At 46.0% G+C, this 25,909-nt stretch overlaps 1 protein-coding gene and 1 long non-coding RNA gene across 9 annotated transcripts in view; one reads left to right on the top strand and one right to left on the bottom strand.

Annotated features, from left to right (window-relative positions):
• Positions 1 to 605: 605 nt before the first annotated feature.
• LOC123354692 lies at positions 606 to 25,894 on the bottom strand. 2 transcript variants are annotated; one of them, XR_006574821.1, is made up of 6 exons: positions 25,855 to 25,894; positions 21,992 to 22,126; positions 14,491 to 14,619; positions 14,257 to 14,325; positions 8,111 to 8,257; positions 606 to 1,175 (listed from the first exon to the last, which is right to left on the bottom strand). It is a non-coding gene; the product is annotated as an uncharacterized LOC123354692 (long non-coding RNA). The 2 variants fall into 2 exon arrangements; XR_006574822.1 differs by lacking the exon at positions 14,491 to 14,619.
• Positions 23,170 to 25,909, top strand: part of FEZ1 (fasciculation and elongation protein zeta 1) — a 162,836-nt gene continuing 160,096 nt past the window's right edge. For 3 of the 7 annotated variants that reach the window (XM_044996818.1, XM_044996816.1, XM_044996820.1), the window contains exon 1: positions 23,171 to 23,338. The gene's annotated coding sequence lies outside the window, so the exon portion shown is untranslated. The other 4 variants (XM_044996817.1, XM_044996819.1, XM_044996813.1 and 1 more) reach the window with 3 other exon arrangements.

Genomic DNA, 25,909 nt, shown 5'->3' with positions numbered 1-25,909 from the left:
TATCATTATCTTGTCTAAGCCCCTAGATAATATTTTTTTTTATAAAACACATTTTTGTAAGCTGTAACCCTAGAGGCTGTACAGCATTAAATAATATGAACCAGTAGACAAGAAATCTGAGACATTGTTGAAATCAGAGGTGTCATGATTAAGTCCTAATGCAGAGGGCCTGGGGAGGTGGGGGAATGAAAAGATACATCTGAAGCTGAAGATGGTATGATTTAAGAGGGGTTCTGGGGCTGCTTTGCAATGGTCCAGATTCCCCAACAGCCTATATCCCTCATACACAAGTGCCAGGGTTGGGTGGTGTGGGTGAGTCTTTCTTAGAGGAGCAGGCCGCTCATATACTACTACTTGCTGACAAACTGAAACCTAACTACACGTATACTATGGGGGCAACCTACTTTCCTTTTGACAAACCCCCACACCTCTTGAACTCCATAAAAACATGCTTCACACTATTATTTTCAACTGACATTTTATTTAAAACAAGCATTTTTATTTTATTTTACAACACATTGTGTTTTGTTCCCAAAACATGCTCTAACTTTTAGTGTTTTTTCTTGGCAAGATTTTGTAATTTGCTGAGCGAAGGAGAGGGTCAACATTTAGCATTAAACATTTATCTGTCGGTTTGATGATTTAATCCAAAACGCTATTTGGGTCCTCGCCCTCTGTCAATTTGTCCACTAATTCTGCCCCTAGAGCTAAATGTTCCGGAGGCACTGCAGTTCGTATCCCAACATGATCATTTTATTTAACACACGCTCCATATACAAACTACCTACTAATTTCTTTAATTTTACACTTCACAGCATCTAAAGACCAGTACGTGCATTTGTGATGCCTCTGACCGGGGGCATCTATGGTGCACCCAGGACAATCCTCATTTTGTTTCTCTCTGAGGCAGTGCTCGATGATTCCGTGCACAGCCGCTCGCACAATTGCTTGCATCACCGCTTTATGGTTATGAACTCACACAGGTTTAATACCAAATTTCTCCCTCAACTTTAGATAGTATAGGCCTATAGAATAAGCATCCCCCTCTGTTTCGGCATTCTGTTGAGCATCTGGTTTTGGGTATGGACAAAAACAGATAGGGCCCAATCTGCTTTTCCCTTCGGAGCTGTCAGTGTCCAGAACCGCCAAGTCCTCTGAAAACCATTGCTCAACTGCTGAAAAATGTACAGTAAGAAATATGTTTAAGGGATCTTTGTACTTTTTCATAACATGATTTTAAAACCTTTTACACTGTGTGTCAAGCAACTCCTTCCGCATGCAGCTTTTAAAAACAACAATAAATGCAATCTCTCTCTGCAGGCTTGATCCAAAAGGCTCTAGCCAACCGAGCACTGGTGACCGGGTCTCTGCCAAACCAATCCTTGAACATTCTTACATACAATGTATCGGGGCCTCGTCTTCGTACAGCCCTTTGTTTGAATCGTTTGGGTTCTCCTGCCCAGGATCCGGAGTCCCAAACAAATCTTGGCCCAGCGGTCTGGCCTCATGTTTCTCCACCACATTGTTCTTGAGGGTACAGCCATCATTAGTGATCCCTGTTTCCCCACTCCCATGACCCGTCTCAAACACTGTTTGCCAAAACAGTATGTTTGTTTCTTCAGGTCCCATAGCGGCGCCCGTATAACACCTCTTCATGAGAGGCTTGATGGCCAGTGTTGGCCAGGGCCTTCTAGGTGCAGCCATCTTCAATCATCAGACCTGTTTAAATAGAAGCTCCTCCTTACTTTAGCCTGGCTGTATGATACTCTTAACCAATAGTTTAGGGCTGACATTGCTCTTCCTCCCCAAGTGTCTTTCCTGTGAAGGGAAAGGCACCAGAGAAGCCCCATCCATTCCTGCTACCAGTCAGACACGCTGACCTCCACCGGGGTTTTGGAGATTTTCAGATGTCCTGGAGCTTTGGGGATTATCTGATGCCCCCAAGCTTTTGGTATTTTAGGGATTTTTCAAGACATCTGGCCTTTGGGGATTTTGAGGCTTTTAGGAGGCTTCAGGTATTTTAGATTTTCAGAGGCCCCAGGGCTTTGGGAATTTTCAGCAGCCCTTTTTGCATTTTTTGTATTTTTGCAGGCCCAGATGCTTTTGGAATTTTGGGGATTTTCATAGATCCTGGGGCTTTGGGGATTTTCAGAGGTCCTGGGCTTGTGGGCTTTTTGAAGGCTCCATGGCTTTTGGGATTTTCTGAGGCCTCAAGACTTTGGGAATATTTTTTATTTTTGGAGGCCCCAGCACTTTTGTGATTTTTGGAGTTCCCATGGGTTTCAGGATTTTTGAAGGTTCGGGGCATTGGGGCTTTTCAGAGGCTTTTTTTAGGGGGGGAGTTGTGATTTTCAAAGGCCCCATTTCTTTCGGATTTTCATAGAATCATAGAATCATAGAATTCAAGATCAGAAGGGACCATTATGATCATCTAGTCTGACCTCCTGCAAGACCTCCACATAAGCCGATCCACCCACTCCTGAAATAATTCTCTCCCTTGACTCTGCTGTTGAATGCTCCAAATCGTGATTTAGAGACTTCAAGTAGCAGATAATCCACCAGCAAGCGACCCCTGCACCATGCTTCGGAGGAAGGCGAAAAACCTCCAAGGCCACTGCCAATCTACTACCCTGGAGGAAAATTCCTTCCCGACCCTAAATATGGCAATCAGCTGAACCCCAAGCATGCGGGCAAGACTCTCCAGCCAGACCCTCTGGAAAGGGCTAACAATATAACAACATTGACCCTTTGTACTAATTACCAGTGTGGCACGTTATTGACCTATTGACTAAACCCGTTATCCTATCATACCATCCCCTCCATAAACTTATCCAGCTTAATCTTAAAGTCATGGAGGTCCTTCGCCCCCACTGTTTCCCTCGGTAGGCTGTTCCAGAATTGCACTCCTCTGATGGTTAGAAACCTTCGTCTAATTTCAAGCCTAAATTTCCTAACTGACAATTTATATCCGTTTGTCCTCGTGTCCACATTAGCACTGAGCTGAAATAATTCCTCTCCTTCCCTGGTATTTATCCCTCTGATATATTTAAAGAGTGCAATCATATCTCCTCTTGTCCTTCTTTTGGTTAAGGAAAACAAACCGAGCTCCTCAAGTCTCCTTTCATACGACAGGCCTTCCATTCCTCGGATCATTCTAGTGGCCCTTCTTTGTACTCGTTCCAGTTTGAATTCATCCTTCTTAAACATGGGAGACCAAAACTGCACACAATACTCCAAATTAGGTTTTACCAACGCCTTATATAACGGGACTAGCACCTCCTTATCTCTACTAGAAGTACCTCACCTAATGCATCCCAAGACCGCATTAGCTTTTTTAACGGCCACATCACATTGCTTACTCATAGTCATCCTACGATCAACCAGGACTCCTAGGTCCTTCTCCTCCTCCGTTACTTCCAACTGGTGCGTCCCCAGCTTATAACTAAAATTCTTATTAGTCATCCCTAAATGCATAACCTTACACTTCTCATTATTGAATTTCATCTTGTTACTAATACTCCAGTTTACAAGATCATCCAAATCTCCCTGGAGGATATCCCGATCCTTTTCCGAATTGGCAATACCTCCCAACTTGGTGTCATCCGCAAACTTTATCAGCCCACTCCTACTTCTGGTTCCGAGGTCAGCGATAAATAGATTAAATAAAATCGGACCCAAAACCGAACCTTGAGGAACTCCACTGGTAACCCCCCTCCAACCCGACTGATCACCCTTCAATACGACCCTCTGCAGTCTCCCCTTTAACCAGCTCCTTATCCACCTCTGGATTTTCATTTCGATCCCCATCTTTTCCAATTTAACCAGTAATTCCTCATGCGGTACCGTATCAAATGCCTTACTGAAATAAAGATATATTAGATCCACCGCATTTCCCTTGTCTAAAAAATCTGTTACTTTCTCAAAGAAGGAGATCAGGTTGGTTTGGCACGATCTACCTTTCATAAAACCATGCTGTAATTTGTCCCAGTTGCCATCGGCCTCAAGGTCCGTAACCACTCTCTCCTTTAAAATTTTTTCCATGACTTTGCATACTACAGATGTTAAACTAACAGGCCTGTAGTTACCCGGATCACTTTTCTCCCCTTCTTGAATATAGGAACTATATTAGCTAATCTCCAGTCAAATGGTACAACCCCCGAGTTTAGAGATTTATTAAAAATCATCGCTAACGGGCTTGCAATTTCACTCGCCAATTCCCTTAATATTCTAGGATGAAAATTATCCGGGCCCCCCGATTTACTTCCGTTAAGCTGTTCAAGTTTGGCTTCCACCTCAGATACCGTAATGTCTACCCCCATATCTTCATTCCCATCTGTCCCTCTATCACTATTCCTTAGCCCTTCATTAGCCTCATTAAAGACCGAGGCAAAATATTCGTTCAGATATTGTGCCATGCCAAGATTATCCCTAATCTCCACTCTGTTTAAAGTTTTAAGCGGTCCCACTTCTTCCTTCTTGGTTTTCTTCCTATTTATATGGCTAAAAAACCTTTTGCTATTGGTTTTAATCCCCTTCGCTAGGTCCATCTCCACCCGGCTCTTTGCCTTTCTCACTGCTTCCCTACACCCTCTGACCTCAATAAGGTAGGTTTCTTTGCTGATCCCTCCCATTTTCCACTCCTTGTACGCTTTCTGTTTTTTCTTAATCACTCCTCTAAGACGCTTGCTCATCCAGCTCGGTCTAAAACTGCTACCTACGAACCGTTTTCCCTTTCTCGGGATACATGCCTCTGACAGCTCCTGCAACTTTAACCTGAAATAACCCCAGGCGTCTTCCGCCTTTAGATCCCTAAATATGTTAGTCCAATCCACTTCCCTACATAGTTGCCTCAATTTAGTAAAGTTAGCCCTTTTGAAATCGTAAACCTTAGTCTCAGATGCAATTTTGTTTATCCTTCCATTTATTTTGAAACGAATTAGCTCATGATCACTCGAGCCAAGGTTGTCCCCTACAACTATTTCCTCAACAAGGTCCTCGTTACTTACCAAAATCAGATCTAAAATGGCATCCCCCCTCATCGGTTCAGCAACTACTTGATGAAGGAATTCATCAGCTATTACGTCTAGGAAAAGCTGAGCCCTATTATTATTACTAGCATTTGTTTCCCAATCTATATCCGGGAAGTTAAAATCTCCCATGATCATACAGTTCCTATTAGTATTTACCTCCTTAAAAACATTAAAGAGCTCTCTATCCATATCCAGGCTAGATCCCGGCGGTCTATAGCACACCCCAATCACTATCCCAGGGGACACTCTAGCAGTTTTCTTCCCCAATGTGACCATTGCCCAAACAGACTCCATATTATCCATTGCATTGCTAGTTATTTCGTTACTTTTCACCTCATTATTGACATACAATGCTACTCCCCCACCTTTACCTTTGTATCGGTCTTTCCTAAACAGCACATACCCTTCCATACCTGTACTCCAGTCATGGCTACCATTCCACCATGTTTCGGTTATTCCTACGATATCCGATTTCAATTCTCGGACCAGGAGCTCTAGTTCCTCCATTTTGTTACCTAAGCTTCTCGCATTGATGAACAAACATCCTAATTTTTGCTGTTTGGCTCCTCTCACCCTTTTCACCCAACTTGGTAGGGACACAGTACTACCAGTATGACCTGTCGATCTAGTATCCGTCCCCGCCCTCTTCCTTATACCTAACCGTCCCCCTCTGGCTATATCTGTTGTTATACTGTTGTTCTCACTCTCAACGTATAAATTTGGCATGGAGAGTACCTGGACCTCTCCCAACCGTCTCCCCCCAATGTCTAGTTTAAAGCTCTTTTAATCGGATGAGCCAGCCTCCCTCCTAGAATTCTACTTCCTTCCCTACTTAGGTGGAGCCCATCCCGTGAGAACAGTTCTCTGTCCCCGAAAGCCTCCCAGTGCCCATACATCCCAAAGCCCTCCTTGTAACACCACTCCCTCAGCCAACTATTTATCGCCACGATCCTGTCACCCCTTTGGCGCCCTTCCCTAGGGACAGGTAGGATCCCACTGAAGATCACCTAAGCCTCAATTTCCTTGAGCGTCTTACCCAACCTGGCATAGTCTCCCTTGATTCTCTCTAGCGAGAATCTAGCCGTGTCATTCATTCCTACATGAAGGATGATCAACGGGTTCTTACCTGCTCCTCTTAGGATCCTTTTCAACTGCAGGTCCACATCCCGTATTTTAGCCCCCGGTAGACAGCACACCCTTCTGTTCTCCGGATCGGCCCTGGTCACAGGCCTGTCCAACCTTCTCAGTATGGAATCCCCAATCAGATAGACCTGCCTTTGCCTGGGGACAGTGCGGTCCTCTAACCTATCCTCCGTCCCCCCTGGTTGCAAGCTCCTTCCATTCCTATCATCCCTTGTGGTTCCCCTTAAGCCATCCTGCATCCTCCCTGGGCCCAAACTTGGTGCTGCCTCCATGGACTCCTCCCCTCTTTCTATCGGACTAGCCGCTCTTCTCTTTTTCCTTGCCCTCCCACCGTCAGCTACCACCTGCTGTACCCCTTCCTCATTCTCCAGACCTTCAAACCTGTTCCTTAGCTCTATTTCTCCTTCACTGGCTCTCCTTTTCCCCTGCCTGCTTCTCACGGTCACATGCTTCCACCGCCCATCTTCCTCGTCTGGCCTTAGCCCCTGGCCTTAGCCCCTGCTTCCCCCTGTACCTCTGGGCATTCCCCTTCAGTCACTGCTTGCCATTGCTCCATCAGCTGCTCAAACCCCCTTCTATGCTCTACCAGGGTTTCTACCTGCAACTCTAGACCCTGGATCTTTTCCTCCAGCAGCTCTATTAGGCGGCATACATAGTACTGTTCTGGCTACCCCACTAGGACCATGTACATACCGCAGCTGCTGCATGCCATCATCCTCGGTGTATCCTCTGCTGCTTGGCTCATGGCTGCTGCTGTCTCGGCCTCGCTCGGCGTTCTTACCTGGGGAACACGGGAAGCACGGTGCCGCCCCCTTCCACCTCCAATGGGAACTCCCACTCAAACTCCCCTGTTAGCAGCCCTGTTGGCCGGCTCCTGGGCCGCTGCGATCAGCTGTGCCGCTGCCTGGCTGGGCGGCCGCTTTTATAGGCCCCCTCCTCTACCTAGCTCCGCCCCCTAATCAGGGCTCAGCAGTCTGCCCTGACAGAGAGACACAAAGCACCACAAAGACAGACGCAAACACAAATACCTGGCTCCTCCAATGGGAACTCCCACTCTGTGGCTTTTGGGATTTTTCTGAGGCTTGGGGTTTGGGGGATTTTGGAGGCACTGGGGCTCTTGCAATTTTTTATTAAAATCTAAGAAAATATTTTGTCTTAAAACCTGGAAAAAAGTAGGTTTTTTGGACTGAAAATCCTTTTTTTTTAAGTAATTGTAGAAAATTGGTAAGGGAAGCCAAGGGACACCAAGAGAAATCCATGGCCAGCAGAATTAAGGACAATAAAAAGGAGCTTTAAAAATATATCAGGAACAAAAATAATCCTGAACGGTATGTTTTGCATTCTCTATCATACCACACCTCTGTCTTTCCCCCACCTTCAGTCTGTTTAGAGGAGCTGTTACATGGAGGAGAAATTGTCTCTCCTTGGCAGAAGAAACAAAGAACAATTTTTTAACAGGACAGTCTGAATTATCACCTGTGAAGAGAAATAAGGGGTAGAGGAGAAGGGTCTGAGTGGGTGATCCCACAGCCTGTTCTAAAGAATTGCAGTGCCCACAAAGCAGAAAGCTGTTATTGGTATGGTTATACTTTTGTTCTGTGTTACAATAAATGTTGCTGCAGTTCAAAATGGAGTCTAAGATGGTGCATATGGTAGGAATGGATTAAACTCCACCTTGGTATCCTTTCTTCATGCCATTTTCCTGCCAAAACTTTGTTTCCCGCCAGAACTTGATGGACTGAGAGCTAGCTGGAACCGGTTGGGGGAAGTGTCTGCCAGAGCATGCCTCAGGAATTCGCACCACGGAGAGCATATAAGGAACTGTCAGCGGTGTCGCTGGTGCTGTCCACCATCAAGGCAGCCATGTCCAGTTTCTTTGTGCAGGCATCAGATCAAGACTTTGGTCACTAACACCTTCCAAGGACTTTGATACTTACCTGATATTCCTGTATTCCACCAAAGGATCCAGTGAAGACTTTGCCATCAGCTCAGATCTGTTGATCTCCTGCTTTGGCCATAGAGAACCAGATCCTCCAATGTTCCAGAGATTCCGAGAGGGTCCATCAGTTACCGGTGACCTCCATCTGCAATGAAAGAGACAGTAATTGGTTTTCTGGCACAACAGTTTAACCAAGGGATGGTTTAAGGGTCTGGGCTTTATGCCCCTTGCTGGAATATATTCTTGGGTATTGTAGTGATCCCCTTAGTGGATCTTCTCCCAGTTGTAACTATCTCTTACTAAATCTTCTTTCTGTTTAAGGCTATATTCTCTCTATCCTTTATTTCAATGTGACACGGGTGGGAGGCACACAGATTTCTAACTCTCCCAGTTGATAGATGCTGGTAGGAGTCAACCCTGTTATTTATATGTCACCTCCTTATTATTCTATAACAGAGATTTTGGGGTAACATTTACTGGCAACTGAAGCATGACCTCTCAGAGATTTAGCTCTCTGATTGAAGTCCTTAGGTTGAACAGATTCCGGCTTATGGTCCATAGACTCGGGGAGGGAAGGGTCTGGAACAGTGTCAGTGAGGGCATTGACCAGTTGGTCAGATGGGTTCCCCAGGTCACTGCCTGTTCAGACATATATTGTCTCCTCATTTGGTTGTAGTTTACGTAGAGTGACCTAGAGGCCCACAGGCCGAGGCTCACTGTAGTGTAGGATTCTGCTTACGTCAGTAGCCTGGGGAGCGGATCCAAGCAGCCTGCAGCAAGGCAGACTGCCAAGTCCTGGGTTAAGTGGACCTGGTCAGTCATTTAATCTAAGGCAGAGATGGAGGGTAAGGCCCTTACCCTCCATCTCTAGGACAATTGTCCGTGGTCGTGACTGAGCACTGCTGGATTCTGAAAGGAGGCAGCTGTGGGTTCTCATGAGTTACTGACCATAGGTGAATAGCCACCACAATTTAGGATGGTGGGCTATTTGGCTTTGACATAACTACTGTCTATTTTATTCATGGTAAGTGAGTGAAGTATGAAGAAGGTCTTCAGCCTAGAAGGCAGTCTAATAAAAATAGTTTGGCGTATGCAGTGTCTGTTTTTGGGAAATCTCAAAACCCATGGAAGAAAGGGTCTTTCTAGGGAGATGAAGCATTACAAAAATTACAAATATTGTGGGGATGGTATTTGGCAAGCAAGCCAGTTCCCAAGAAAAAATTACAGAAGCGAGCATTGATTTATGGACTCGCCACGGTGCGTAGGGACCTGGATGGTAGGAAGAGTCACCTTAAAGCCTTAGCCAACCAGGCAAAAGATTAGGAGAAAACAGATGGGTTGGAATTCGAGAAGGCAGTGGCACAACATCAGATGAATACTGTCCAATTAACAAAACAAGCTAGGCAAATCATGCAGCTAGAAGAACAGCTGCAGGAGGCCAATTCATGCAGGGCACCGGTTGAAAGGAAATATCAAATCCTGTCCACAAAATTAGAAGATGCCCTAGCTCCTGAGGGAGGCCAAGCAGGTTCAAGGGTCAGAAGTAACAAATCATTCAGCCTGCTTGAACAAGGTTCAGAAGCTGCAGCAGCAGCTAAAGATCTCTAGGGGTATGATTAGCACGGTGAAAACTAACCCGCTAGCTGAGTTCACTTCCAGGGAAGGTTCAGACGTAGAGTCTGAGGAACATAGGGATGAGCCATCATGTTATTCTACAGCAGAAAAAGTTAATCCATCAGCACCATTTAATTTAGATGAAGGCCCAAGGGTGACAGGATGAAGTAATCCACTGATTGCCCCAATCGCTATTACGCAATATGGGGCTCAATGCCTTACCAGATGGATTGCCTATGGGACGTGTCACTGAAATTGTAGATATATACATGGGTGTGTATAAAATGTTTTTTCCATATGATCTTATTGGGAAAGTGTATTCAGAAAAACGGGAATCCACAGAGCATACAGAGACCTATATAGCAAGAAAAAGGTTGTTGTATTGGTTAACTGGTATGGCACCAATATATCGGAATGGTAATGTGCAATATAATGTGCCGGCATTTTGTGAATTGGTAATACAAGGGCTTACACTTGCCCTGAGGTTAGCTATAGGACCAGCAACCACCGGGTTTCCGCAATTGGAATCAAGAGTGAGAGAGGCTTACGAGCCAAATAAAGACGCAACCAAATTAGCTGGTGTGATCTCTAAAAAGAAGGTATCATCAGTAAAAGGGTCTCTGAGTTCACAAAATGGGAAATTTGGCAATAAGCCTGGCAACAATAATAATAAGCAGAGCAATTGGTTTAAGGAAGAAACAGCAACTTGGTTGCAAGGTACCACTGAAGAGCTAAAGGCCTTCAGGAACATATTGTGGAAAAGACATTGAAAATATGAAACCAGAGAGCAATTAGATAGAGTTCCTACAACTGAACTCTTTAAGAGACTGCTTAAATATGAGGGTGAGAAGCAGCAGGCAGAGAGAAATACACAACTGTGTTCTCCCTGCCTTGGAGCCTCAGTGAAGGGGCCCAGCTTTCACTCCCCCTGATTTTGTGGCTCCCATCATAAATGATGAGTGGGGGAGACCAACGGTTAACACAGGGGTAGGCAACCTATGGCATGTGTGCCGAAGGCAGCACACGAGCTGATTTTCAGTGGCACTCACACTGCTCAGGTCCTGGCCACTGGTCCGGGAGGCTCTGCATTTTAATTTAATTTTAAATGAAGCTTCTTAAACATTTTAAAAACCTTATTTACTTTACATACAACAACAGTTTTGTTATATATCATAGACTTATAAAAAGAGACCTTCTAAAAACATTAAAATGTATTACTGGCACACGAAACCTTAAATTAGAGTGAATAAATGAAGACTCGGCACACCACTTCTGAAAGTTTGCCGACCCCTGGGTTAACATCACGGTGGAAGGAAAGTTTGGGTCATTCTGTCAAAAGGTGTTGGTCGATACAAGGGTATCAACCAGCATCTTGTTCACTGATGGTTCACCACAAGCTAAATTGCTGCCTATTAAGTGTGTAAAGACTCTTTAAAGTTACAATTGTAAGACCAGTATTTTACCCTTTTCTAAGGACATAAAAAGTACTTTAAGACATTTATAATTATTAGCTTCTTGGAGATTACAAGCCCCCTAGGGGGCTGTGGAATATTAGGAACTGATTTACTGAAACAGCTAAGAATTATTGTGGACATTCCTAATCAATCCCTTAGTGAATCCTTGGAACAAAACCATGGTACAGTGATATCTGGAGTTCATAGATGATCTGTTTTAAAGGCATCTGCAGACTTTGTTCTTCCCACATGGGAGAGTGATATAGAGATGGCTATAAAGAGTTATCATCCATTTTTTGCTAAAAACAAACACAGCTGTGGAAAAAGTCATAGCAGCAGTTAAAGTCGTAGGAGCTGACCCTAAGCCTCAGAAACAGCATTCCTATTCAGCCGAGGCAAAGGAGGGTATAAAAGAAACCATAATGGCATTACAAGATCAGAGTGTGCTAGTTGAATGCGAAATCCCATGCAGTGCACCAGTGTGGCCGGTTTTAAAAGCTGACTGTAAGATCTGGTGTCTCACAATAGATTATCGAGCATTGAATAAGGTAACACCAAGACTGATCCCAGTGGTGGCGAGATATCCAGAAATTATATCTTTAATTACTGCAGGAGCTACTTGGTTTTCAGTTCTTGATATTCTGAATGCCTTTTTCTCAATTCCTCTCCATCCAGACCATTTCTACAAACTTGCATTCACTTATCAAGACAAACAATTAACATTTACTTGAGTAGCTCAGGGATATCAGAACATGCCAACAATATGCCACAAAATAGTAGCAGCTATGTTGCAAGGGCTATGCTATAAAAACAACATCATGAGCTATGTAGATGATATGCTGATAGCAACCACTACTAGAGAAGGAAATATAAAGGCTCTCTAAGAAGTTCTGAACAAGACTCTAACTACTGGATTTTTGGTGACTCCATCAAAGGCCCAGTTAGTGTCTAGAAGAGTCACATACCTAGGTGTAGAACTAGAGGATGCAGGAAGATGCCCAAATACAGAAAGGGTAAAACTGATCTGCAAGCTGCCCATGCCTGTGGACGTTAGTGCGCTTTGGTTGTTTCTGGGTCTCATAGGATTTTCCAGAGACTTTATACAAGACTATGCCAGCATTGCAAAGACACTGTATTCTTTTATAAGAAAAGATCAGCAATGGAAGTAGCAAGGAGGCAGAAGCAGTTATACCAGTTGAATCAGGCATTAACTGAAGCACCTGCCTTGGCATATCCACAACCTGACAAACCTTATTACTTACAGTTGGGATCCACCGAGAGAGCCATTAGTGCAGTGTTACTCCAACATCAAAGCACCACTTTAAAACTGGTGGCTTATGGCTCAAGAACTTAATCAGAAATAGAGTCCAGGTTTTTTGGTTGTGAAAAGTAAGTCTTAACATTGGTATGGGCCTTACAACACTGGGCTTATATTATAGGCATGTCTCCTATAATACTAAAAAAAAGCACAGACTTGTGTACAATACATCTTGTCAGGAAAAGCGAATTCAGGGAAGGTCAGCAATCCAAGGCTTTCCCCCATCTCTTAGTTTAAAAACTGCTCTGCAAGCTTTTTAATGTTAAGTGCCAGCTGTCTGGATCCACTTTAGTTTAGGTGGAGCCCATCCTTCCTGTATAGGCTCCCCCAACCCAAAAGTTTCCTCAGTTCCTAAAAAATCAAAATCCCTCCTCTTTGCACCATCATCTCATCCACGCATTGAGACTCTGAATCTCTGCCTGCCTACCTGGCCCTGAGTGTGGAACTGGAAGCATTTCTGAGAATGCTACCATAGAGGTCCTGGATTTCAGCCTCTTTCCTAACAGCCTAAATTTGGCCTCCAGGATGTCTCTCCTCCCCTCCCCTATGTCATTGGTATCTACATGTAGCATGACCACCAGCTTCTCCACAGCACTACACATAAGTCTATCTAGATGCCTCGAGAGATCTGCAACTTTCCACCAGGCAGGCAAGTCACCATATGGTTCTCCCAGTCATCACAAACCCAGCTATTTATGTTTCTAATGATCGAATCTCCCATTACTAACACCTGCCTTTTCCTAATGACTGGAGTTCCCTCCCCAAGAGGGAAGTGGTAACTTCAGTGCGAGAGGATACCCCAACATTATCTGGAAGGAGGGTCCCATCTATGGGAAGGTTTCCCTTTGCTCCTGTTGACTGCTCTCCTTCCCTGAGCCTTTCATCCTCTTAACATTGCAGAGGCTGTCTGACCACAGGTGGGACAAATCTACAGTGTCCCAGAAAGCCTCATCAACATACCTCTCTGCCTCCCTTAGGGTACGTCCAGACTACCCGGCGGATCGGTGGGTAGCAATCAATTTATCAGGGATCGATATATCACTTCTCATCTAGACATGATGTATCGATCTCCGAATGCACTCCCATAGACTCCAGAACTCCACCAGGGCGAGCGGTGATAGCGGAGTTGACGGGGGGAGCCGTGGCCATCGATCCTACACCGTGAGGACGGGAGGTAAGTTGAAATAAGATACGTCGACTTCAGCTACGCTATTCCCATAGCTGAAGTTGCATATCTTATATCAACCTCCTCCCCAGTGTAGACCAGCCCTTAGCTCCTCCAGTTCTGCCACCCTGGTCTCCAAAGCCATACATGCTACACTCAGTGCAATAAACTGGAGAGCCCCCAATCTGCTGCTGGGCTTCTGCCTGCATTCTCTCCTACAGTAACCTAGGTTAATGATAGGGTTTTTGTTTAAATCAGGAAGATTTGATTGTACTGTAGTTTAAAAGTTTTAAAGAATGGTAAATGTACCTTGCCCCCTTCCCACTCCCCTTCAAAATTCTCTCTCGAAACTCCCTGTTAGCAGTCCCTGGTCACTTGCTTACTGCTTTATAAAGCCTTGGCCTTCCTGATAGTCCCGTCCCATGACTAAGGCTCAGCCAATGAACAGAGACTTCTAGATTTCAAACCTTGTTTAGAAGCTCACAGCTTCCAACTGCCAGCCACAGCACACAGTCCTTCAAACAAACAAACACAAGCTCAGCGCACAGCAAGTAACCCCCAAACACAAACACACACTACAGACAGCCACTTACCCCAAGGGTCCTGTATTTGCTCCTCCTTCACCTGGAGAACTCCTTCTCAAAACTCCCTGTTAGCAGCCCCTGTTCACAAAGACAAGACAGGATTAGTCCTAGCAAGAAAGGAAAACCAGCAGGAAGGCATGGGAAGCTGTGTTAGTAATCCCATCCTGTCTCCGCCAAGAGCTACTTAAATTAGCCCATGAGCAAGGTCATTATGGAACAGAGAAAACCTTAAAGCCTACTCACCCTAGGATGGTGGCCTTCAATGGTCAAGGAGGTGGAATCCTGAATACACAACTGTATTCCCTGTGCCACGTGTAACAATGATTCAAGGATCCAAAAGGAACCATTACTTCACCAGCCCATTGATGGTCCCTGGACAAGAGTGCAGATAGATTTCATAGGTCCTTGCTGAGGATGAGCAGAGGTAATCTGTATTGTTTAGTGCTTATAGAGCCATTCACAAAATGAATAGAGAACTATCCCATGAAGAACTGCACAGCAAACACCATTACCAGAGTATCATAGAATCATAGAATCTCAGGGTTGGAAAGGACCTCAGGAGGTCATCTAGTCCAACCCCCTGCTCAAAGCAGGACCAAACCCAACTAAATCATCCCAGCCAGGGCTTTGTCAAGCCTGACCTTAAAAACCTCTAAGGAAGGAGATTCCACTACCTCCCTAGGTAACCCATTCCAGTTCTTCACCACCCTACTAGTGAAAAAGTTTTTCCTAATATCCAGCCTAAACCTCCCCCTCTGCAACTTGAGACCATTACTCCTTGTTCTGTCATCTTCTACCACTGAGAACAGTCTAGATCCATCCTCTTTGGAACCCCCTTTCAGGTAGTTGAAAGCAGCTATCAAATCCCCCCTCATTCTTCTCTTCTGCAGACTAAACAATCCCAGTTCCCTCAGCCTCTCCTCATAAGTCATGTGCTCCAGCCCCCTAATCATTTTTGTTGCCCTCCACTGGACTCTTTCCAATTTTTCCACAACCTTCTTATAGTGTGGGGCCCAAAACTGGACACAGTACTCCAAATGAGGCCTCACCAGTGCTGAGTAGAGGGGAATGATCACATCCCTTGATCTGCTGGAAATGCCCCTACTTATACAACCCAAAGTACTTTTAGAGCAAGCTTTTAGCAGGTTTGGGTTACCAAAAGTTATAGATTTGGACCAGGCTACCCATTTTACAGGCGAGCTAATATGACAACTTTGTGTGGCACTTGGTATTAAGCAAAGATTTCATGTTGCGGGACACCCCCAAGCATCTGGTCAAGTTGAAAGAAGCACCCGCAAATTAAAGAATGCTCTCAGGAAGGTAGTAGAAGCCTCAGGAAAAAATTGGGACATCAAGCTGCTTTTAATTCTTATGGCAATTCATTCGACCTGCAGTGTGACCGGGTTTTCTCCTCATGAAGCCCTTATTAGACGAATGATGAGAACTCCAGAATACCGGTGGTTAGAAGGAGGGGTGCCTCCAGATAACTATGTGCCACAGGTTAGATTGGACTGCTATATCAAAGAACCACTGAACACCATCAGTTTGGTGCAGAAGCAGGATGCTGTCAATGGGTGTTACCAAAAAAATGGACCAATATTTGAAGAACAATTTATCTTTTGTGGAATGGGATATAGGGGATAAAGTCCTCTTCCAATACTTTTTGGAGAAACACCATCCACTGTCCCGTAGATGGGCAGTTCTGGCTGTCATACTGGAAAAGGCTAGTCCCACTGTGTACTTATTAGAAATTTCCACAGTGAAAAAAAGAGTTCCCAATGTTTTCATTCTTCACAATTAAAGTCATGGAAAGGGAGTAAGAAAATTGCAGTAAAAAAAAAACAATCAAAAGATGATGCTAAGCCACAGTAAGGCTGTAATTGTGTCTCTTTCTCTGTTGTCTATAGGGAAGAAAAACATGAAGACCCCTTTTTTGGTCATAATTTTATACATAGGTTTATTGGATACCAATAGAGTATCTTCTATGTTACTGGTTAACAAAAACGAACATTGGTGTTATCTAGTGAACCATGAGTTGGCACATAAGTGGAAAGTACCTGTATTCTCAGGAGTTGTCATAAATATATAGAGAAGGGTAGCATAAAATCCCTCCTTGGCAGCTGTACCAAATCGCCTTACCTATAAGGGGTTAAGTAGGTCAAATAAGTTAGTTGGCACCTGACCAGAAAGACCAATGAGGAAAGAAGATACTTTCAAATCTTGGGAGGGAAGGTTTTGTTTATGCTCTCTCTTTGTTGTTCCCTCTCTGGATGGAGAGAGAAGCCAAGCAGGTACAACATCTCCTGAATATATACCTGGAATATACCATCTAAAATCACAGAAATTGTAAGTAAGGCAAGGAAATGTGTTAGGTTATCTTTTGTTTTAGTGTGTGGATTTTCCTATGCTACAAACGTCATTTTATTCCTGTTTTTGTAACTGTGAAGCTGAGCCAGAGTGTTTCCTCTGTGTTTTAAATCTTTTTCTTACCCTTTAAAGTTACCTTCCATCCTGATTTTGCAGGTGTGATTCTTTTTTTTTCTTTATAAATAAAGTTGTTCTTTTAAGAACCTGATTTATTTTCAATGTCCTGAAGACAAAGGGTATGGTCTGTGCTCACATTGCTAACCAATTGGTTGGTATATTATTCTCAAGTCTCCCCAGGAAAGGGGAGAAGGGGTTTGGGGGGATTTTTTTGGGGGGGGGGGTAGGGATTCTAAGTGACCCTTCCCTGAAATTTTGTGTAAATCACTTGGTTGTGGTGGCAGTAATACCATCCAAGGACAAGGAAAGGAATTTGTGCCTTGGGGAAGTTTTTAACCTAAGAATATAAGCATAGGGAGACTTTCATGCTGGTCCCCACATCTGTTCAGAATGTGTGTGTGGGAACCCTGACAGAAGCTGATCCTGATTTTAACGAGCATGAGACTGAGGAGCTAGAGAACAATGTGGAAAAAGACAGGAAGCCAGAAAAAGGAATAACAACTCCACCAATACCCAGCCTACAAGCTCAACAAAACAATGGTATTCTGATGAAGAAATAGGCGTAAAGAAGTTTCAAATGCCTGATGTGCAGACTACCACAATGAAACAATTTCCTCCCAAGTGGATAAAAGTAAGAGGCCTTGGAGACCAGGTTCATTTGGAGTAGGAAGAGAACGTTTTGGTAAAAAAAAACCAGGAAGATGATAGTATTGTTCCATGTAAATTACCACTAGAGCCCGATTATTGGGTCACGAGGATGTATTGTCAGGTGTAGTGAATGTTTATGCATATACTTTGGGTGGATATTGTTATCTATCCTTTGAGGAAATTGAAGGAAATAAGTCTATCATAGTTTTCACTATCCAGGATGCCAGAGGAAGCATGACCCTATTATCAGTCCTCAGATGCAGATAATATTTATTAAGAAGGTCATGGGGCAATGTAAGTGGATGCTGGATGATCAAAGTTTTAAGGGTTGTTCCAGCAGTATACAATATTGGGATGGTTCAAAATGTATTTATGCCATGGTTAAATATAATAGCAACGTGGCTTCAGGTCCATTTAATGTATCCATCATAATGGATATTACTCCCACTAATGTATCTTCAATAAATGTAAAGGTCCTTCTCCTTAGTCGTCAAATGTATCATATTGAACTAAAATGTCAGAAATGTATTGCTCATTGTAATACGGCACCTGAGGAGGTTGTAAAATCAAAATTTTGCAAAATAGAGGAACACCCCAAAAGTTTTGTTTGGTTAAAACTGAATGTTTCTGTAAATGATACCAGGAACTGGGAATTAAAAGGATTTAAAAGGACATTTAGGGTTTTTGTAGCCCCTGTGCCATACATTAGTTTCGTGGGACCACTCATAGTAAAAAGGGATGTATCTTGCAGTTTAATTTGTATTTGAAAAATTGTTTGTATTTGTATTAAAAAAATTGGTTTTAAAGGTTCAAGTTTCTGTAATCTCTATGCATAAAGAATGTGCCCAATATGTAACACCTTTGTTAATGGGATGGTTGGCGTGGGTACAAGGTAATGTCTTGCAACAACTCCCCCACCTCGAGTTAAGAGAGATCTAGATGTTAAAATCTTAGGAGGGGTGGGAATTGGACTAGGAGTGCAGAATACCATAGATCAGCATTCCTGGCATCACACATAGGTGAAGTGGGACATGATATCTCCTCACAAGCCAACCCCCTCTCAGCAGTGTTGAATGACTTGGGTGAATTAGGTTTTAATATTGTTAACACATTACCAACATGGTTAGAAGTGCAAGACATGGACCACCTTCAGATTATAGGAGCACTAGAGATACTGCAGTCTAATCTAACAGAGGCACTTGAATGTATGCAAGCGCAACAGTTGCTTCTTAATATTGCAAAGGCTATACTCGGAGATGGTTATAATGGTATAATGCCGCAGGAAATTAAACACATTATCTGGTCTAATGCCACCAAGTTCTAAAAGGAAAAGCAGCAATGGTGGAAAATGGTGAATTTCACCTATGACCATGCTAATGAGACTATCATAGCATACATACTTACTTTAAGGGATGCCATCAGGGCTGTCCTTACCCATACGCAAAGTACGCAGATGCGTAGGGCACCAGGAAATTTGGGGCACCAAATTTCCTGGTGCTCTACGTAGCTGCATGCTGCTCCAGCGCCTGCTCCACCTCTTCCTCACGGCCCCCACCCCTGCTCTGCCCTAGCCCCACCCCACCCCTTTCCCACAGCCCCCACCCCTGCTCTGCCTCCGCCCTGCCTCTTCCTGCCCCTGCTCTGTCCCAGCCCTGCCCCCAGTCCACCCCTTCCCCTGAGGACTGCAGCAGAGGTCGGGCCTGCCCTGCACTCACTGGGCGGTGGGAAGTGGAGCGACCCAGACCCAGCCTGCTCCATGCTGCTGGCTCCCAGCCACGTCGCTGGCTCATGCTGGGGGGCGGTTCCCCCTGCCCCCCAAGTCCCAAGGCTGGGAGCCAGGGGACCAGAGCGGAGCAGGCTGGGGCTGGGTCACTCCACTTCCCGCCACAACATGAGTGTGGGATCGGGCCCTCCCTGCAATCACTGGGCAGCAGGAAGTGGAGCAACCTGGCCCCAACCTTCTCTGCTCTACTGGCTTGTGCTGGGGGGCAGTTTTCTGCCCCCCAAGCCTGCTCCCCCCCACGGAGGCCTTGGGGTGGGGGGCTGCGTAGGGCACCAAAATGGCTATGGACAGCCCTAGATGCCATAGAGGAAAGGATTCACCCCCTGATTCCTTTGGGAATGTTTGTAAACAATTCCCCAATTCCCCAATTATGCCTATGGAAAATACCAAATGGGTGCACGTAAGAGGAGAGCAATATTCTTTAAATTTACAAGCCTGCGTGGAGCAAGACAAATTGGGTTTTACCTGTACCACTGGAGTATGGGAGGAGACTCATATATGTTTAAATTTCCATGAAGGAAAATGTAATTACCAGCTTTACCGTACTATGTTGTAGTGAGTCGGCCTGGCCTGGACGAGCCCTTATGGACGCCAAAGTGGGCGGAGTCACTGGAGCCTGCGCCCGCCCCTCAGAGGTCACAGCGCAGGGCAGGAAGTATAAAAGCCCAGCCCCAGGGCTCAGAAACTGCCTGGAAAGGCCAGATGCTGATGCCCTAGCTCCCGCTGGGAGACTCCTGCCGCTTGCGACCGACCCGAGGACTGGCCATACCTGCGGAGACTGGACGCCGACCAGATGCTGGAAGAGCTCCTAAGCTGACCGGTACAAAGGGACCCTGAGGAGCTGCCCAGTTTACCCCTTGCTCAGTATCTCGAGGAGCCCATAGTATGGGATGCTGTGGAAGATGCCGCTGAGACACAGGTACTGGTAGAGGGGGAGGTCGGAAGTAGCCCAGGGGCAGCCGACCCTAGTCTGGCTGCAGCACACCCAGAGCCAATGTCAGTGTGTTGCGGCCAGGATCCCCACTGACACAGTAGACTGCCTGCTGCTGTTAGGGCCCCGGGCTGGGACGCAAAGGAGTGGGTGGGCCTGCGTCCCCCCTGCCACCCCACTCACGGGTGGCAGTGTCCGCCTCACCCCAACGCTCAGGCATAAAAGCCTGGGCTTCTTAAGCTACTGAACTGTTTGCTCAGCCCCTGCCTGAGGGTCTGAGCCCTGAACTACTGTTTGTTCGCCCGCCCCGACCTAGGGCTGGGGCCTCCAAAACGAGACTATTGGCTCAGCCCCTGCCTGAGGGCCTGAGCTCCTGGCCGTTTCCTGACCCACCAGGCTAATTCACCAGTGCACGGGACTCGTGTAGTGAGGTGGCCTGGCTCCCAGCCGCCCCAGAGAGGGGCGACCCCAACAGCCGACGGTTACATATGTATTTTCAAAATTCGGCTATAATGGTTATTGATAGTCACTGTCTGTGTGTAAGAACTTTGTGTAAAAAAATTTGTTAATCAATTATTTTTATCACATTGAACACAATGCAGGAGATGATATATGTTTGTGTGCAGTCATTTCTGTGATGGGCTGTGATACAAATATTACCCTGTCAGACATGAAGGTGCAGAATATAATAGCATCTTACTCTACCTATGACCATCTTCCACCTACTCATATAGGAGCAGACCTCCAAGCATTAAAGTGTCTAATGCACCATAAGGATATGCTTTATCATCTAAAGCAGCTCAAGAAGCTCACATCTTACTCACTATACATCATTCTGTGGGGCAAATTAAAAAAAGGTGTTGAGAAGAACTGGTGATGAAACCAAATTGTCCAATTGGTGGGAAGATCTTTTTAAAGCTAGATTGGGTGAATATAGAAAGGCTTGGGAAATCATGCTCCATCCAATTGTAGTAATACTGCTCATACAGCTGGTTATGATTGAATATCTAATAATTATATCTGTGTATGTGTGTGAAAAGAAATCTAAAGATTCTACAGCAATGCCTTTTGTAATGTGTCAACATGCATAACCACATTATGGGGTTGATGTTAAATGATCTGGATGCTGGGGCGGCTCCAGGCCCCAGCATGCTAAGCGCGTGCTTGGGGCGGCATGTGCTTGGGGTGTGCTCTGCCGGTCACCGGGAGGGCAGCAGGCGGCTGCGGTAGACCTCCCACAGACATGCCTGCGGAGGGTCCGCTGGTCCCACGGCTTCGGTGGAGCATCCGCAGGCGTGCCTGCGGGAGATCCACCGGAGCCGCGGGACCAGCGCACCCTCCGTAGGCACGTCTGCAGGAGGTCCGCTGGAGCCGTGGGACCGGCGACTGGCAGAGCGCTCCCCGCGGCATGCCGCCATGCTTGGGGCCATGAAATGGCTAGAGCTGCCTCTGTCTGGATGTAACAATAATGTCAGATGTTTATTAAAGGTGGTCACATCTGTCAAGGAGGGGATATGTAAGGTGTTATTGGTGTATGGTTATACTTTTGTTATGTGTTATAATAAATGTTGCTGCAATTCAAAATGGAGTCTAAGAATTCAAGATGGCACATGTGGTAGGAAAGGATTGAATTCCATCTTGGTATCCTTTCTTCATTGGCATTTTTCTGCCAAAACTCTGTTTCCCGCCACTTGAAGAAACTTGAGGGACTGAGAACTGTCTGGAACCGCTTGGGGGCAGTGTCTGCCAGAGTGTGCCTCAGGAATTCGCGCCACCGAGAGCATATAAGGAAGTGGCTGCCTTGATGGACAGCACCAGCGTCACCATGTCCAGTTTCTTTGCGTGACATTGGATCAAGGCTTCGGTCACTAACATCTGCAAAGTACTTTGATACTTACCTGATATCTGATTCCTGTATTCCACCAAAGGATCCAGTGAAGACTTTGCCATCAGCTCAGATCTGTTGATCTTCTGCTTCAGCCATAGAGAACCAGATCCTCCGATGTTCCAGAGATCCATCAGTTACTAGGGACCTCCATATGCAGTGAAAGAGAGACAGTAATTGTTTTTCTGGCACTTAATAGTTTAACCAAGGGACAGTTTAAGGGTCTGGGCTTTATGCCCCTTGCTGGAATCTATTCTTGGGTATTGTAGTGATCCCATTAGTAGATCTTCCCCCAGTTGTAACTATCCCTTAATAAATCTTCTTTCTGTTTTAAGGTTATATTCTCTCTTTCCTTTATTTCACTGTGACATGAGTGGGAGGCACACAGATTTTTAATTCTCCCAGTTGATAGATGCTTTTAGGAGTCAACCCTGTTATTTACATGTCACCTCCTTATTATTCTATAACAGAGATTTTGGGGTAACAGCTTGCAGGTTAGGATGGACTTTCTTCTGCTGACTCACTGGAGTAAATGACTGGCTCAAAACAGTTTGTCTGGACATGCAGAAAGCAGAAGGGTTTTATATCTTTCCCCTAATCTTTTTCTGGAGGGTGCCTGTATAGAAAGGTTTCCTTCTGTGAGTCTGAATAAAACATTCCCTCGGTTCCCAAATCATAGACTATCAGGGGTGGAAGGGACCTCAGGAGGTCATCTAGTCCAACCCCCTGCTCAAAGCAGGACCAATCCCCAACTATATCATCCCAGCCAGGGCTTTGTCAAGCCTGACCTTAAAAACCTCTAAGGAAGGAGCTTCCACCACCTCCCTAGGTAAATGGATGAAGGCATCATGGAGATGCTACCTTTCATTTCAGCTATGCTGTCTTTTGGAAAGAATCTTCCATTTTTGATGGGATTCTCCCACCAGACAATGCTTTTGTCAAATGAGCCCCGGACCTACTGCGTGTCTGCATCATCTCTGCAGCTTTGAATTTAGATGAGAAAATCCTCCCTCTTTCCAGAGGGCTCACTGCTTTCAGAGGTCCCCCTAAGAACAGGAGTGGGCCTTGTCCCTCGCGAGTAGGGCTTATCAGCGTGTGTTCGGAGCAAGCCTCCTATCTGAAGCTGCAGAGACCGCTGCGCTGTTGTCAGTGTCTTGAAGCTAATGCATATTGATGAGGAAGGGCTGAGCGCACACGGCTCTCTGCAGAGGGGAGGCGGACGGCTGGGAACAGCCCTATCTCCACGCAGGCAGCGGCTCGCTGATTCCGTTACATTCTCTTCAGCTCCCAGGGATGCTAAGCTGAGCCAGAGACCTTGCGTTTCCCCAGCTGCTCTTTGCTAGCCCCAGACCACACTCAGGTGCGTGTTTGTCTCTGTCCTTTGAGCGGAGGCGCCGGGGGCCGAATTGTTCGTGCGGAGGCTGGGGGCCCGGCTCCGCTTTCCGAGAAGCAGCCTCTGATCCGTCCCCATTGTCTGGCGAGCGACTGCCGGGTCAACGGGGCTAAACGGGACCTCCCAGGCAGGCAAACAAACGCGCAAACGTGGTACTGAAAGCAGCCCCCTCCTCGCCCTCCGCAGAGCCATTGTGTCGGAGGTAGGGCTGTGTGTGTACAGGCCGCTGTGTGTTTGTGGCTGTGTGGGTGTACATAGGGGGCTGTGTGTGTATATATAAAGAGGGGGTTGTGTGTGTATGGGGGGCTCTGTGTGTGTGCAGACGGGCTGAGTATGTGTGTGTATGTGTACAGGGGGCTGTGTGTCTGTGTGTGTGGAAATACAGATGGGGCTCTCTGTGTATACAGGGGACTGTGTGTTTGTGTGTGTGTGCAAAGGACAGACTCTGTGTCTGTGTGTGTCTCTGTATGTGTATGGGGGTACTGTGTGTGTATGTACAGAAGGGGATCTTTGTGTGTGTACAGAGGAGGGCTCTGCAGGTGTGCAGGCAAGGTACGTGTGCACTGGGCAAAGGCTTGTGCTAGGAATTTTTTTTTGTCTGCATGTGTTGATGCAGAGAAAGGATTGTGAAGGGTGGGGGGAGAGGGGCTGTGTGTGAGAATGCAGATGGGAAAGTGGGTGTGAAGGGATGGGGATTTGGGTGTGTGTGTGTGGTGAGAAGGGGATTATATATATATAGGTGATGACTGAGAATTGGGGGTGTATGTGGAGGAGAGTGGTATGTAGAATGGGGTTGTGGTGGGGAAAAGCAGAAGTCAGTGTGTTGAGTGGGGGGCAGGAGGCTTTGTTGTGTAGGAATGAGGCTTTACGGGGGCAGGAAAGTGTACATGGAGGGGGCTGTGTTTAAAGTGAGGCAGAGGCATGTGTAAGTGCATGCATATGGATTGGTGTTGGATGTGTGTGGGAGAGGCTGTTCAGGGAGACAAGAATGAGTGTGTGTATGTGGAGGGGAGAGGAGATTGTGTGTGTGTATGGGGTAAGGTGGACTGGGAGGGAAGGTTGTGTGTGAGTGGAGGTTTTTAGTGTTTGAGTTGGAGGGGAAGATTAATGGTGTGTGAGCATATGGGAGGTGGGTGTTTATATGTATAGAGACTGAGGATTGTTTGGGTGTAGTGGAGGGTGTTTGTGTGTGCATGTATTGGGGGGGTCCATAGGAATGGGGAATATGTGTGTTTTTGTTGGGAATCTCTACTTATCTGATTAATGGGATGCACTATTGCTGCCTGGCTCTTAAAACAAGGTGACCTAACATTACTAATGCACTAATGTTTTGACAGTGCCACTTGGGAGTGCACTACCTAGTGATCCCTAAAGTGCTTAGTGCAAACAGAACAGCATTGTGCAGGGTTCTCTGCTTGGGGAATGGGGAGGCAGAGAGTAAGAGATTGTTACTCTTCATCCTGGCTTTCAGAGCACCTTGCCCTCACCCTCTGCAGCAAAGTGGCTGGGACTCTCCTTCCACCTGTCTCCTTCCTGTTCGGGCCCCATACAAGCAGAGAACTGTCAGTTTCCAGGATCTGATGCTGTAGGGAGGCTGTTACAGCTGGATCCCATTGCTTAATCCCAGCATTGGAAATGACTCAGCAGGTACCATGCTATGTAAGGAAGGGGTAACATGGAGATAATGTTGTGAGGCTGAATCCAGTAGAGATACAATCTAATTTGAAAGTCAGTCCTGAGCAAAATTGTGTGTTGGGGGGAATCATGTTAAACCAGAGAGGTGAGGGAGAAGCTGAGGAGAAGAGTGTCCTGAGCCAACCGGCATAGGAAGTTTGGGCCAAAGAGGCCCAGGCAGATTGCACAGGGATAGTTTACCAAAAGTTGTGGTGGATTCTCCATCTCTGGCAATTTTAAAATCAAGATTAGATGTTTTTCTAAAAGATCTGCTGTAGTTCAAACAGCAATTATTTCAGGGACATTCTGTGGCCTGTGTTATGCAGGAGGGCAGACTGGATGATTACAGTGGTTCTTTCTGGCCCCAGAATCTATGAATTAGAGTGTCTTATACATAAGGCTGTGAGTTTGTCACAGAGATCATGGAAGTCACAGATTTAATGGCTTTCTGTGACCTTCATGACTTCTGCAGCGGCCCGCCACACCATCTGAGCTATCAGGGGGAGGGATAGCTCAGTGGTTTGAGCATTGGCCTGCTAAACCCAGGGTTGTGAGTTTAATTCTTAAGGAGGCCACTTAGGGATCTGGGGCAAAAATTGGTCCTGCTAGTGAAGGCAGGGGGCTGGACTCAATGACCTTTCAAGGTCCCTTCCAGTTCTAGGAAATTGGTATATCTCCAATTATTACCTGCTGCTGGGGGAGTCTTGAGTCACTGCCCCCTTCCCCCAGCAGCAGCAGGGGTTTGTATGCGGGGCTCAGGGCTGGAGGTTGGCCTGTGGGAGGGGCTGAGGGCTCTGGGCAGCACTTACCTCAGGGGGTTCCTCAGGAGCAGCAATATCCCATGGCTTCTATGGGGAGGTGCGT

The sequence above is a fragment of the Mauremys mutica genome, chromosome 22 (assembly GCF_020497125.1).
Source record: "Mauremys mutica isolate MM-2020 ecotype Southern chromosome 22, ASM2049712v1, whole genome shotgun sequence".
Taxonomy (NCBI): Eukaryota; Metazoa; Chordata; order Testudines; family Geoemydidae; genus Mauremys; species Mauremys mutica.
This window is presented reverse-complemented; position numbering and strand designations above follow the sequence as displayed.